Below are 15,352 nucleotides of genomic sequence, written 5' to 3' on the forward strand. Positions count from 1 at the left end.
TGTATAATATAATAATGCATTATATCATACGTGTACATCTATATGATAATTATACCTGTAGGGTAAAGATTTTTTACTAAAATTGACATATAGATGTCAAACCAACCTGTGCTATGTGTATAATACAGTTCATATCCTTTGGCTACATTTTTAAGCTTTCATTTGGAGCTTTGCAATTGCAATGCAGGAAAATGCCTCCCATCCCACTTTTTGCCTTAATGCACAACCATCATTATAAATTAGGAACTCAACAGCCACTTGTACATGGCTGATGAGTTCTTACTAGGCTTGATTGCTGTCAGAATGATTACACAAAATGTAATCATTCTCTGGAGTTCATTCACACCTGAGTCTTCAGCAGCTCTATGCTCTAGCTAAAGCTGTGATCTGATGGGGGAGCATTTCAACTTTCATCTGCCTTCTGTAATATTCTTACCTAAGTGACTGTGTCTTCACATGCATTGTAATGTCACTAGTAGATGATGGATATAAAAGGGATTGTCTACTATTTGTGTAAAATGTATCAAAGGTTTCTGCTTTCCCAAGAATTCTCCACCATATTATATACTTTTAATGGGCTAAAGATGAAAAGGTCCTTAACAGCAAGCCACCTGTTCTAAAATGTTATGTGACATAATGAAAGGCGAGGTCATACCTCCCAACTTTTTGAGATGGGAATGAGGGACACCTATCAACAAAAGTATGCAGACATAGGACACACCCCTTGCCATGCAACCCTTAAAGGAGAATTGTACAAAAAACAAGATTGGTTAAACCAACAAGTAATTTTTTTTTACCACTACTATTTCTTCATTTTGGCTTTTGGAATTTACAAATGCAGCAATTTAGAAATCAGATGAAAGGTTTAGCACTGGGAAACACTTTTTAAAAGATAAAAAGTGCATTTTATATATAGATACTATATAGATCAGACCAAAATGAGGGACAAATGATGAGTAATGAGGGACAGAGGGACATCCAGGGACAGTTCCTCAAAATCAGGGACAGTTGGAAGGTATGGGCAAGGTGGTTGAGGGACAGTATGTTTCCCTTTGCATGCTTTCTTTTTTGTGAAGCGAAGTGTATACAAGCAAATAATGCAGGCTCACTTAAGGTGTGGAGTCTGAGGCCGCGTACACACGGGCGGATTGTCTGTCCAACTTAGTCCGCTGAACCGTGTTTCAGCGGACGATCCGCTCGTGTGTGGGCTTCAGCTGATTTTTTCAGCGGACTGTCTGACGAACAAAGTCTTATGGAATTTCCGAAATTTTGTCCGTTCAAACTTGGTTTTGTCCGTCCAAACTTGGTTTTAGCGGACAGTCCACTCGTATGTAGGCAAGTTGGACGGACTAAGTATGGCGCATGCTCAGAAAGGATTTACACGGCCGAAGGTTGCATTGCAGTGTATAGGACGTCGTTTTTCTAGTCCCGTCGTACGTGCTGTACACATCATCGCGCACGCTTTCAGCGGACTGTCTGCTCATCGTGTGTGGTCAAGTCCGTTCATGCAAATTTTGAACGGACTGTCTGTCGGATTGTCTGACGAACTTAGTTGGCCAGACAATCCGCCCGTGTGTACGCGGCCTAAGTACAAACCAATGTTCACCAGAGCTCCTGATGATCGAACTGGGTTTAGCTGCGTGTTAGTACCATGTAGCGGTCCTCGGGATCACCCCACCAGGAGGTGAGCAAGCTGGGGTTCAGTAGTGGATATATAAGGTAAGGATTAAACAAAAGCGTAGTCAGTAAACAAGCCAAAGGTCAGTAACAAGTAGTTGCAGGCTGGGATCAAGCTGCAGCATAGTCGAGGAACAAGCCAAGGGTCAGTAATGAGTGGTAGTAAACATATGGACGTCAGCAGAAAAGAAAACTGGGAGATACTGGCTGAAGAGAGCACCATACTCTGTCAAACAGGAAGTGCAGAGATATAGCTTAACCACTTTCAGACCGGACCAATTTGCTGGTCAAAGACCAGACCACTTTTTGCGATTCGGCACTGCGTCGCTTTAACTGACAATTGTGCGGTCGTGCAACGTGGCTCCCAAACAAAATTGGCGTCCTTTTTTCCCCACAAATAGAGCTTTCTTTTGGTGGTATTTGATCACCCCTGCGGTTTTTATTTTTTGCGCTATAAACAAAAATAGAGCGACAATTTTGAAAAAAACGCATTATTTTTTACTTTTTGTTATAATTAATATCCCCCAAAAATATATAAAAAAAAAATGTTTCCCTCAGTTTAGGCCGATACATATTCTTCTACATATTTTTGGTAAAAAAAATTGCAATAAGCGATTATTGATTGGTTTGCGCAAAAGTTATAGCGTTTACAAAATAGGGATAGTTTTATAGCATTTTTATTAATAATTTTTTATTATTTTTTTTTTACTAGTAATGGCGGTGATCAGCGATTTTTATTGTGACTGCGACATTGTGGCGGACACATCGGACATTTTTGACACATTTATGGGACCATTGTCATTTCTACAGTAATCACTGCTATATAAATGCAGTGATTCCTGTGTAAATGACACTGGCAGTGAAGGGGTTAACCAGGGGGTGGCAGTGTAGGGGTTAAGTGTTCCTAGGGGTGTGTTACTAACTGTGGGGGGGTTGGGCTTTCATTTAGTGAACACTGATCTCTGCTCCAATCACATGGAGCAGAGATCAGCGTCACTAGTTGCTAGGCAGAATGGAGAAATGCTGTTTACAACGGCATTTCTTCATTTGGCCGCTCCGTGAGACGATCGCGGGTATGCCCGCGGCAATTGACCGGACTCACGGGGGTCCCGACCAGCGCGGGAGCAGGGCGGCAAATTTAAAGGGACGTACATGTACGCCCATTTGCCTGGCCGTGCCATTCTGTCGACGTACATCGCCGTGCGCTGGTCGGCAAGTGGTTAAATCAGGAAATTCATGGGAGGAGCAAAGAGTTCAAGGTTCAGGAAAAACAAGGTTCAAGGCAGGATCATTCAGGGAATTGTCCAGGGACCTGTCCAGCATCTCAGCTAGCTCAGCAAGAAAAGTCATTGCCAGACATAGCAGAAGTCTCAGCTTCAAGTCCAGGCCCTAACACTAAGGTGGAATCCAGTCCAGGTTTTCCAGATCACCTTGGCAGTGTAGGATTTGAACTGGGTTTCACGTCCCACTTCTGACCAGCAGCAGGTGAAGTAGGAGGTTTCTCTGACCTGGGATTCAGGAAGCTTCCTGAGAGAACTACATCTCTAAATCACTCTGGAACAAAAAGGTTTACAAAACGCTTGTTTTTGTTGATGACTGGGAGAAGCCCTTCATTTGTGAGAGATTAATCTGTACTGTTTAGTTAGTACCTCGATGGAAAGGATTTATTTTCAGTTTTGTTTGTTTTCCATGCAGCCTTTAAATAAAACTGACTACAAGTCAGAATTTTAAGAAAAGACCTGCCTGAGTTTTTCCCAGGGAAGGTGGTCCCCACTTGAGCTAACCCCCACATATGGTGGATTTGGCTGGCAACTTCTTAAGCAATTGGAAAGATGGAGGATGTGATGAGGGCCTTGTTGAAGGCCACTGCAACCCAGCAGGAAACCAACCACCAGTTTACAGAGGTTCAGTAGAAGATGGCAGAGATGCAGCAGAACGCCACTGCAGCGCAGCAGGAGATGAATCGCCAGTTTGCGGAGGCCCAGTAAGAAGACCAAGAGCTACTCAAGAAGGTGGCCCAGTAGCTCATAGTGTTGAAGAAGGGCTCCGCAGGTCCACTAAAGGTGTAACAGAAATTGGTGTGTGCTTGCTATTACCTCCAAAAGCTGACACCTCCTGATTTGGAAGCTTACTTCACAACTTTTGAAGATTTGCTGCTTGTGAAGAATGGCAAAAAGAACAATGATTGGGATTGCTACCTGTTCTAAAAGGTGAACGGTATTATGAGGCACTGAAAGCTGAAATTCTTGCACATCTGGTCATATAGTACCAACTTCAGAAATTCTTGCACATTAGTGGTCGTATAGTACCAACAAGCCAGGGCGCTCCCAGATGTTTAATCTCATACATCTCACCAGGAAGTGGCTGCAGCTAGAGACCCCCCCCACTGCTCTCCCTATTGTACAATGATGTGCAGTGGATCTGTAGGGGCCCTAGCATCCTGTGTGTCCTATATACATAGTAAATAGTTACTCTCACATTTTAAGGCACTCTTCCAAGCCCTTGTAATGACCCTGTGAGAGTAACCCCTCTCCCAGAACTTCATATACATCTCATCTGCTTCCTCTCTGTAATCTTCAACAAGGGTGCAGTTCCTGCGAATCCGCATTAACTGTCCCTTAGTAATACCTCAGATTAGAGATTCTGGGTAGTGGCTAATGGCTTATAAAAGTGTAAACAGCTGTCTCTGAAAGTTTTTGTTATTAGCCAGCTCACTTGAATACCAGCTCACTTGAATACAAGACATGTGGATGAAACTTGCTAATGCATTTACTGGTCATGCTCATGGAGGGACCCTGACCAAGGAGTAGTGAGCTATCTACATGGAATTTTTAAGTGAACTGATGTATAGCCAGCCCTGTATATAGCTGTGAACTACATGAAATCACTGTGATTATGCCCAGGTACTTATTTACCATGTCTTCCCGCTAAACTTCACTACTTATACTACCTCCTTTTCATCTGCTTATGTAAATTCTGTTAGAAAAAAGAAGAACTGCGCTAACCACAAGATACCCAATGTGATTAGGGTATATGAAAGTATCAGACCCACACTGTGGGTCTTAGTATCTAGTGTGTTAATATTGTGAATTCCCCAGACTCAATATATGTGTATCAAACTCTGTGCATAAACCCCTAAACCATAAAGATAAGAATATAAAGAATATATATTTGCTATTAGGCATAAATGACCTATCGAAAAAATACTAAATCTGTGTTCAGAGACACTCTGTCTAATGTCCATACAATCATATATCAAAAAATTGAAAAATTAAATAAAAAATAAACATAAAAAATAAATGTCCATATAGTGAATGAACACCAGTGAAACAAAAATTTCAAATGAGGTACGACAATAAATAAAAGTTCCAAACGACTGAATTGCAAATGCACGGATTGAAAATCTTCTCCAAAGACGTGGTGTGCTTATCCCATCACCGAAATAAATGAATCAGCTCCTTACCAGATCCAGACGACCCCCCGTTACAGAGGGTCACCACAAGCAGTAGTAGTCAAAAGGGTGTCCGGATAGCGCCTCCTCCTCAGATGGTCACGAATCTTCCACACGATGGGGTTGTGGCTGTTACTCACTCCCAACGCGACGTGGTGTCACATAAGGGAAAACATAGGCTCCAGATAGTGTAAAACCAAATGACTTTAATTCTTAAAAAGCGAACGTAAACACTTACATAAAAGACTTTAAAAGCAGGTTCAAAACAAAGACGTGCACCGGCCGGATACACGCCAACGCCAAGACCAACCCGTCCTTCCTGGTCCACAAAAACGAACACGACTTGGGGTGACGTCGACACGTTCGCACCGCCCTACGCGTTTCGTAATAATTTACGTCGTCCAGGGGCACGGGCGGCGTGCGACGTCACCCCTTTTATAACCATATATTTAACCAAGCCTCACTTTGGGTCAGCGGCCATTTTAGACGTCACCAACAATAGTAATCAAAGAGAACGTAGGCCAAGCCTCACTATCACTCACGAACGTCAGATGTGCGTCTCCGCAACGAACGTCCTATGGTTGCGGGCCAAGCCTCGTTTTCATGTGGACGTTATAGGATCATAAGCCAAGCCTCGCTTCCAGGTATTAGCCCTATTCGGCAGAGTAACATGGCAGATGCCCTCACATGAAAGTGCGCCTCCTGAACCCCGGAACAGGGTACAGTGTGGATCGCCAAAACAGAAGGATAAAATAGATTAAAAATCAATAAGGTAAAAAAATAAAAAATTATAATAATGTATTAGAAAAAAATAATAATAAAAAGTAGAAAAAATAAATAGGCCATCCCAAATAGGGACAGGAATGCATCAGAAATTCTACACTTCCTGCTGCATTCATACGGCCAACAGGTCCAGTTACGTGTGGACAAATAGGTGTAAAGATACCTCAAAGGTGGTGCGTTTACCCGGTGTGTTTATATAGCAATCAAATTCACTTAGGAAATGAGATTGTTGTAGACATGTATTTCAAGTGCCTTCTTGTCTCGCGTGTTCCCCAGGGACTTTTCTGGAGTGCCCCAAAACAACGTCGAGGGATAGACCTAACAGTAACCTAAAAGGCCGCCAGACCCAAAGCCAGGTCTGTCACACCAGAATGTGCTCTACAATGATATACACCAAAGTAAACAGCAAGAAAAAATTAATAATGCAGCAAGAAAAATTAATAATGCAATCAGGTGATTTTTCACAGTAACTAATACAGTAAAACCATTGTAGGGAAACATTACATCAAAACAGGTCACCTCATGAGTTATTAATGAAGGCATTTACATCGGTGTCCACATTGAGGCCAAACGGAGTGTATGTTTTTAATTTATGAATCCAGGCCATTTCGAGCTTGGATATCTCCCTGACCAAGGACCCCCCCCTCCAGTGGGGCTTATATTTATCTAAGCCAACAAATAGGGTGCCTGATGGGTCTCTCTTGTGTGTCTGATCGTAATGCCTGGACACAGGGTGTTTGTCGAACCCCCGTCTGATGTTACCAATGTGTTCGTTCACCCTGACCCGAAATGCCCTCTTGGTCCGCCCAATGTACTGGAGGCCACAGGGGCACTGTAAAAGGTAAACCACAGCCTCCGAGGAGCAAGTAATAAAGGACTCTATGTCATATGTCCTAGAAGTGCTCGAAGATGCGATACTAGAAATCTTAGAGCCCCTATATGAATTCAGGGTACAGACCTGACAGTTCTTACATTTATAATAGCCAACTAGATTTTGAAAAAAACATCTATTGGCCTTAGGCGGGTCTTGTACACTGGGGGCAATCTTATTTCCCAGTGAAGAGGCCCCTTTAAAAATTATTTGAGGTTTAACAGGCAGAACTGGATTCAAAACATGGTCACTAGTAAGTAAGTGCCAATGTTTCTGAATCAGGTTTCTCACACCACGATGCTGGACTGAGAAAGTCGTGACAAACGGTACGCCACCCTGTGTACCTGCCCTGGCACTTTGTCTATCTGCCAGTAGTGAGGGTCTGTCTCTAGTCCGGGCAATCTCCATAGTGTCACCAAGAGAAACGGGATCATATCCCTTTTCTAGGAATCTACCTGCCAAAATCGCTGCCTGTTCATCATATTTTACTATATCCGAACAGTTCCGTCTGAGGCGTAGAAATTGCCCCAGGGGAACAGCTTTTAGCCAAGGTTGAAAATGGCAACTATCGGTAGGGATGTACGAATTCCTGTCTGTTGACTTGAAATATGTAGATGTAATGAACTCATTGCCAACCCTCCTGATGTTAAGATCAAGAAAGTTGACCTCATCCTGGCTAGCCTCAAAGCTAAATTTAATTCCTCTGTTGTTTTCGTTTAGACCAGCCATAAACGACCGCAAGTCTGGCTCTGTTCCTTCCCAAAGGAGGAGGACGTCATCGATATACCTCGCCCACAGGACTATCTCAGACCTTCTAGGGGCATCGATGACGTCCTCCTCCCATTTGGCCATAAAGAGGTTGGCCAGGCTGGGGGCATATTTAGCCCCCATGGCCACTCCCCTATCCTGGCGGTAAAATTGCTGGTCAAACCAGAAATAGTTGTGTCCGGCCGCATATTCCAACAGTTCTATTAGGAAGTCAATCTGAGCTGAAGGAAGGCCTGATCCCCTCTGTAGGAATAATCTCACTGCCTCGACCCCTAAAGAATGGGGAATGATGGTATACAGTGAGTTCACGTCTGCTGTGACCAACCAAAGACCATCTCCAGGGGTGATACCGGACAGGAGATTGATTATATGTTTGGTGTCCTTGACATAAGACGGAACCTTTTGGACCAGAGGTTGTAGATAATGATCTATATACTTGCCCACCCGGGACGTAACCGAGTCGATACCACTGACTATGGGTCGTCCCGGGGGGCAAGATTGATTCTTATGAAGCTTCGGGAGGTAATAAATAACAGGTGTACGGGGGGCACAGGGTATCAAAAAGAGTTTTTCTTTATCATTTAGAATGCCCCTCCGGTGACCTCCCTCCACGATCCTACCCAATTCCTTCCTATATTTGTCCACTGGATCCCGATTCAGGATAGTGTACGTTTCCCTATCTTCCAAGATGCGATGCATCTCTTTCATATAGTCACAACGGTCTAGTACCACAATCCCCCCCCCTTTATCGGCAGGTCTAATGACCAGGGACTTGTTATTACACAAGGTGTCTAGGCCCATCTCCAAATCTCTCCGCATTTTAACTTTCTTTACCCTAATATCCTCCAGGTCACGTAGTACCACATCCCTGAACACCTTAATACTGGGTGCAAGGGATCCTGGAGGGTTAAAAAGGGAAGCATTTGAGAGGTTGGAGTGTTGAAACTCCGTAATTCTCGTAGTACTCTCTCTGATGGGATTACCCAGCATATATCGTTTTATGTTTAACTTACGGACGAATTTGTGTACGTCCATATAAGTTTGAAACTTGCTCAGGCATCTGGGCGGAGCAAATTTCAAACCTTTGTCTAGTATTTTGGTTTCAGAGGTAGTGAGTATCTGTTTGCTGAGGTTAAAGATTCCAGTTCCTATGGCCTCTTTCTTTTTTGTTGATTGGGCTCGCCTCCCCCCTCTAACCCCTCTCTTTGTTCGACGGACCTTTTTAGGCCTCTGCTGTCCCTGGGAAAAAAATGTTGGTTATTATTTCCACTGATGTGGGGCCCTTCCTCATAGGCGGGCTGTTGGTGTCCCTGTCTGAACCCTGGGCTCCCCTGAAGATGGGGGTCCGGATGGCGTCTATGGTCCGCCCTCCAATTCCCCCCTGCTCGGCCCGATCCCCTGGGGGTCTCAGAATCAGAGAGGGGAAAAAAGCGATTTTGAGTGGGAACATTATAGTTATAATTCCTATCGTCTCTGTTATGATAGGGGAGGTTCCCTTGATAGGGGGCCTGAGTCCATTCTGGGGGCCCATAGGTCCCTAAATGGCTGGGTCGTCCTGTTCTCGGAGAGAAAGGCACTCGATAAGGGTGTGGCCCATTTGGCTTGGGACCTTTTTTGGGGATTCTCTGTTGGGGAGCTCCCACATATTGATTCCTAGACTGGTTTGGAGTTTTATGATTGTTCATAGGTCTCCTAAACCCATAACTAGTACCGGGATTGGGTTGGGTGCTATTCGGGGGTGGTTGTGCGGGGTTACCTCCCACTGCACCCAATAAATTCAGTTGTTGGAATGTGTCCATCTGGACCTCCACCACCTCTTCCAAATCTAAATCCCTCTGCCAGGAAAATACCATCCCCATATTGTAATCCTCCTTATCTCTATTGTATTTCCTTTTTTTCTTAATTTTCTGATCTTTTTCTTCTTTTTCAAGCACCTTCAACAGGTTCTTGGAACATTCCCTATATTCCTCACTATCCCTGAGAGGTAGTAGGGAATCCCTAATGGCCTTAATCTCTATATCTAATCGGGCTGCTTTCTCGCTCTTCTTCTGAGTTAAAAAGCGTAGTAAGCTCACACCCGATTCATTAAAATATCTGTACCAGCCTTCTAAGTCCGGTTCCCCTTGTTGGGGACTGACGTTCCACCTCAGACTCCTAGGGACCATTGCCTCCCTGATATATGTCTCCAGGAAGGCAATGTCCCATTGGAGGTGGATCTCGGATGTGGTCAAATTCTTAAGTCGTAAGAAAAGACCACTCGTGTCGGAGACCACTGACGGTGGGGTAGAGTCAAAAACCCCAGTTGTGTCTACAACCCTTTTTGCCCGAAACTCAAAAATATCCATGATCTTAAAAACTTGGTATGACCCAAAACAACCGAAGCAGCAATTAGACTATTTGGAAAGTAAACAAACAGGAAAAAGAGGGGAAAAACTGCGCTACGGGAAAAAGAAGCAAATAGTGTTGAACGGAAGCTGCAATTCAAATATATACCAAAAATATATCAAACAAAAATAGAAAAAAGAAGAACTGCGCTAACCACAAGATACCCAATGTGATTAGGGTATATGAAAGTATCAGACCCACACTGTGGGTCTTAGTATCTAGTGTGTTAATATTGTGAATTCCCCAGACTCAATATATGTGTATCAAACTCTGTGCATAAACCCCTAAACCATAAAGATAAGAATATAAAGAATATATATTTGCTATTAGGCATAAATGACCTATCGAAAAAATACTAAATCTGTGTTCAGAGACACTCTGTCTAATGTCCATACAATCATATATCAAAAAATTGAAAAATTAAATAAAAAATAAACATAAAAAATAAATGTCCATATAGTGAATGAACACCAGTGAAACAAAAATTTCAAATGAGGTACGACAATAAAGAAAAGTTCCAAACGACTGAATTGCAAATGCACGGATTGAAAATCTTCTCCAAAGACGTGGTGTGCTTATCCCATCACCGAAATAAATGAATCAGCTCCTTACCAGATCCAGACGACCCCCCGTTACAGAGGGTCACCACAAGCAGTAGTAGTCAAAAGGGTGTCCGGATAGCGCCTCCTCCTCTGCCGAATAGGGCTAATACCTGGAAGCGAGGCTTGGCTTATGATCCTATAACGTCCACATGAAAACGAGGCTTGGCCCGCAACCATAGGACGTTCGTTGCGGAGACGCACATCTGACGTTCGTGAGTGATAGTGAGGCTTGGCCTACGTTCTCTTTGATTACTATTGTTGGTGACGTCTAAAATGGCCGCTGACCCAAAGTGAGGCTTGGTTAAATATATGGTTATAAAAGGGGTGACGTCGCACGCCGCCCGTGCCCCTGGACGACGTAAATTATTACGAAACGCGTAGGGCGGTGCGAACGTGTCGACGTCACCCCAAGTCGTGTTCGTTTTTGTGGACCAGGAAGGACGGGTTGGTCTTGGCGTTGGCGTGTATCCGGCCGGTGCACGTCTTTGTTTTGAACCTGCTTTTAAAGTCTTTTATGTAAGTGTTTACGTTCGCTTTTTAAGAATTAAAGTCATTTGGTTTTACACTATCTGGAGCCTATGTTTTCCCTTATGTGACACCACGTCGTGTTGGGAGTGAGTAACAGCCACAACCCCATCGTGTGGAAGATTCGTGACCATCTGAGGAGGAGGCGCTATCCGGACACCCTTTTGACTACTACTGCTTGTGGTGACCCTCTGTAACGGGGGGTCGTCTGGATCTGGTAAGGAGCTGATTCATTTATTTCGGTGATGGGATAAGCACACCACGTCTTTGGAGAAGATTTTCAATCCGTGCATTTGCAATTCAGTCGTTTGGAACTTTTCTTTATTGTCGTACCTCATTTGAAATTTTTGTTTCACTGGTGTTCATTCACTATATGGACATTTATTTTTTATGTTTATTTTTTATTTAATTTTTCAATTTTTTGATATATGATTGTATGGACATTAGACAGAGTGTCTCTGAACACAGATTTAGTATTTTTTCGATAGGTCATTTATGCCTAATAGCAAATATATATTCTTTATATTCTTATCTTTATGGTTTAGGGGTTTATGCACAGAGTTTGATACACATATATTGAGTCTGGGGAATTCACAATATTAACACACTAGATACTAAGACCCACAGTGTGGGTCTGATACTTTCATATACCCTAATCACATTGGGTATCTTGTGGTTAGCGCAGTTCTTCTTTTTTCTATTTTTGTTTGATATATTTTTGGTATATATTTGAATTGCAGCTTCCGTTCAACACTATTTGCTTCTTTTTCCCGTAGCGCAGTTTTTCCCCTCTTTTTCCTGTTTGTTTACTTTCCAAATAGTCTAATTGCTGCTTCGGTTGTTTTGGGTCATACCAAGTTTTTAAGATCATGGATATTTTTGAGTTTCGGGCAAAAAGGGTTGTAGACACAACTGGGGTTTTTGACTCTACCCCACCGTCAGTGGTCTCCGACACGAGTGGTCTTTTCTTACGACTTAAGAATTTGACCACATCCGAGATCCACCTCCAATGGGACATTGCCTTCCTGGAGACATATATCAGGGAGGCAATGGTCCCTAGGAGTCTGAGGTGGAACGTCAGTCCCCAACAAGGGGAACCGGACTTAGAAGGCTGGTACAGATATTTTAATGAATCGGGTGTGAGCTTACTACGCTTTTTAACTCAGAAGAAGAGCGAGAAAGCAGCCCGATTAGATATAGAGATTAAGGCCATTAGGGATTCCCTACTACCTCTCAGGGATAGTGAGGAATATAGGGAATGTTCCAAGAACCTGTTGAAGGTGCTTGAAAAAGAAGAAAAAGATCAGAAAATTAAGAAAAAAAGGAAATACAATAGAGATAAGGAGGATTACAATATGGGGATGGTATTTTCCTGGCAGAGGGATTTAGATTTGGAAGAGGTGGTGGAGGTCCAGATGGACACATTCCAACAACTGAATTTATTGGGTGCAGTGGGAGGTAACCCCGCACAACCACCCCCGAATAGCACCCAACCCAATCCCGGTACTAGTTATGGGTTTAGGAGACCTATGAACAATCATAAAACTCCAAACCAGTCTAGGAATCAATATGTGGGAGCTCCCCAACAGAGAATCCCCAAAAAAGGTCCCAAGCCAAATGGGCCACACCCTTATCGAGTGCCTTTCTCTCCGAGAACAGGACGACCCAGCCATTTAGGGACCTATGGGCCCCCAGAATGGACTCAGGCCCCCTATCAAGGGAACCTCCCCTATCATAACAGAGACGATAGGAATTATAACTATAATGTTCCCACTCAAAATCGCTTTTTTCCCCTCTCTGATTCTGAGACCCCCAGGGGATCGGGCCGAGCAGGGGGGAATTGGAGGGCGGACCATAGACGCCATCCGGACCCCCATCTTCAGGGGAGCCCAGGGTTCAGACAGGGACACCAACAGCCCGCCTATGAGGAAGGGCCCCACATCAGTGGAAATAATAACCAACATTTTTTTCCCAGGGACAGCAGAGGCCTAAAAAGGTCCGTCGAACAAAGAGAGGGGTTAGAGGGGGGAGGCGAGCCCAATCAACAAAAAAGAAAGAGGCCATAGGAACTGGAATCTTTAACCTCAGCAAACAGATACTCACTACCTCTGAAACCAAAATACTAGACAAAGGTTTGAAATTTGCTCCGCCCAGATGCCTGAGCAAGTTTCAAACTTATATGGACGTACACAAATTCATCCGTAAGTTAAACATAAAACGATATATGCTGGGTAATCCCATCAGAGAGAGTACTACGAGAATTACGGAGTTTCAACACTCCAACCTCTCAAATGCTTCCCTTTTTAACCCTCCAGGATCCCTTGCACCCAGTATTAAGGTGTTCAGGGATGTGGTACTACGTGACCTGGAGGATATTAGGGTAAAGAAAGTTAAAATGCGGAGAGATTTGGAGATGGGCCTAGACACCTTGTGTAATAACAAGTCCCTGGTCATTAGACCTGCCGATAAAGGGGGGGGGATTGTGGTACTAGACCGTTGTGACTATATGAAAGAGATGCATCGCATCTTGGAAGATAGGGAAACGTACACTATCCTGAATCGGGATCCAGTGGACAAATATAGGAAGGAATTGGGTAGGATCGTGGAGGGAGGTCACCGGAGGGGCATTCTAAATGATAAAGAAAAACTCTTTTTGATACCCTGTGCCCCCCGTACACCTGTTATTTATTACCTCCCGAAGCTTCATAAGAATCAATCTTGCCCCCCGGGACGACCCATAGTCAGTGGTATCGACTCGGTTACGTCCCGGGTGGGCAAGTATATAGATCATTATCTACAACCTCTGGTCCAAAAGGTTCCGTCTTATGTCAAGGACACCAAACATATAATCAATCTCCTGTCCGGTATCACCCCTGGAGATGGTCTTTGGTTGGTCACAGCAGACGTGAACTCACTGTATACCATCATTCCCCATTCTTTAGGGGTCGAGGCAGTGAGATTATTCCTACAGAGGGGATCAGGCCTTCCTTCAGCTCAGATTGACTTCCTAATAGAACTGTTGGAATATGCGGCCGGACACAACTATTTCTGGTTTGACCAGCAATTTTACCGCCAGGATAGGGGAGTGGCCATGGGGGCTAAATATGCCCCCAGCCTGGCCAACCTCTTTATGGCCAAATGGGAGGAGGACGTCATCGATGCCCCTAGAAGGTCTGAGATAGTCCTGTGGGCGAGGTATATCGATGACGTCCTCCTCCTTTGGGAAGGAACAGAGCCAGACTTGCGGTCGTTTATGGCTGGTCTAAACGAAAACAACAGAGGAATTAAATTTAGCTTTGAGGCTAGCCAGGATGAGGTCAACTTTCTTGATCTTAACATCAGGAGGGTTGGCAATGAGTTCATTACATCTACATATTTCAAGTCAACAGACAGGAATTCGTACATCCCTACCGATAGTTGCCATTTTCAACCTTGGCTAAAAGCTGTTCCCCTGGGGCAATTTCTACGCCTCAGACGGAACTGTTCGGATATAGTAAAATATGATGAACAGGCAGCGATTTTGGCAGGTAGATTCCTAGAAAAGGGATATGATCCCGTTTCTCTTGGTGACACTATGGAGATTGCCCGGACTAGAGACAGACCCTCACTACTGGCAGATAGACAAAGTGCCAGGGCAGGTACACAGGGTGGCGTACCGTTTGTCACGACTTTCTCAGTCCAGCATCGTGGTGTGAGAAACCTGATTCAGAAACATTGGCACTTACTTACTAGTGACCATGTTTTGAATCCAGTTCTGCCTGTTAAACCTCAAATAATTTTTAAAGGGGCCTCTTCACTGGGAAATAAGATTGCCCCCAGTGTACAAGACCCGCCTAAGGCCAATAGATGTTTTTTTCAAAATCTAGTTGGCTATTATAAATGTAAGAACTGTCAGGTCTGTACCCTGAATTCATATAGGGGCTCTAAGATTTCTAGTATCGCATCTTCGAGCACTTCTAGGACATATGACATAGAGTCCTTTATTACTTGCTCCTCGGAGGCTGTGGTTTACCTTTTACAGTGCCCCTGTGGCCTCCAGTACATTGGGCGGACCAAGAGGGCATTTCGGGTCAGGGTGAACGAACACATTGGTAACATCAGACGGGGGTTCGACAAACACCCTGTGTCCAGGCATTACGATCAGACACACAAGAGAGACCCATCAGGCACCCTATTTGTTGGCTTAGATAAATATAAGCCCCACTGGAGGGGGGGGTCCTTGGTCAGGGAGATATCCAAGCTCGAAATGGCCTGGATTCATAAATTAAAAACATACACTCCGTTTGGCCT

This window comes from Lithobates pipiens, unplaced genomic scaffold (assembly GCF_037356315.1).
Source record: "Lithobates pipiens isolate NorthernLeopardFrog02 unplaced genomic scaffold, aLitPip1_a1.2 Scaffold_19, whole genome shotgun sequence".
In the NCBI taxonomy this organism is placed as follows: Eukaryota; Metazoa; Chordata; class Amphibia; order Anura; family Ranidae; genus Lithobates; species Lithobates pipiens.